Genomic DNA, 954 nt, shown 5'->3' on the forward strand with positions numbered 1-954 from the left:
CTCTAATCCTGTCTTAAATTTATAGACTCACTTGTTATTTAGCATGTAAATGGCTGGGCATGGAAGTTATGTGCCGCTTAGGGAAAGCCCTGTGAATAATTGCCTTAGAAAGAAACAGCAAAATAAGTTGGCGGTTGTTTTTTTTACTTTTAACAGTTCTTATTGGCAAGAAACTTGAGCTGGGAGTTGGAAAGCTGCTGTGTTTGTTCTCGCTGTTTGATGGCGCGCGATAAGCAGGGCTGGGCTGGCAGCTCCTCCAGGAGTGACAGTAGGGAGGGGTCGGGCTCTTTGTGCCCCGAGTTGCTGAAATCTGGTGCCTCAGGGAGGTGTGGGGGTGTGGAGAAAAGTACATCCTCACCCTCCTATGACGGGTGCAGAAGCACAGAAATAATAGCACCTAAATCAAGTGTAGGATGGTGGGTAGAGCGGTTGTTACCTGCCTGAGGACCTGTCTGGAAGAAAGCAAACAGTATTCAGGTGAAGGCTGGCAAATACATACTTATAATGACTTTTAATTGTATTATGGCTTGACACTCTGTCCATACTTAATGCTGGCCCACATGTTTGCACAGGGTGTGGAGCAGTAGCCTTGGGAGATGTTGGTTCTGTCGGCCTTGGGTCCCAGCAGTGCTCTCCGTGTTGTCTAGGTCCTCCTGCCCAGCTGAGACGTTTTCCCCAGCACTTCCCTCGGCCTGCAATCACTGCTTTCTCTGCGTTTAATGTTTCCTTGCTCTTCCACCTCGCTGCTCTCTTTCTGCAGCCTCATTTGACTGATGTGCTTCCTGAGCCTTCCAGGCTGATACAGATGTAAAAACCTGGCTTTGGTGTTCTCAGGCTCCCCTTCACAGAACAGGAGCTCAAACAAAACCAACCGGAGCCACACACCTCAGCAATTGTGGAATTAAACGTTTATATTTCCACTGTCATAGAATTGTCAGGGTTGGAAGGGATGTT

The sequence above is a fragment of the Apaloderma vittatum genome, unplaced genomic scaffold (genome assembly GCF_000703405.1).
Source record: "Apaloderma vittatum isolate BGI_N311 unplaced genomic scaffold, ASM70340v1 scaffold27297, whole genome shotgun sequence".
Lineage (NCBI taxonomy): Eukaryota > Metazoa > Chordata > Aves > Trogoniformes > Trogonidae > Apaloderma > Apaloderma vittatum.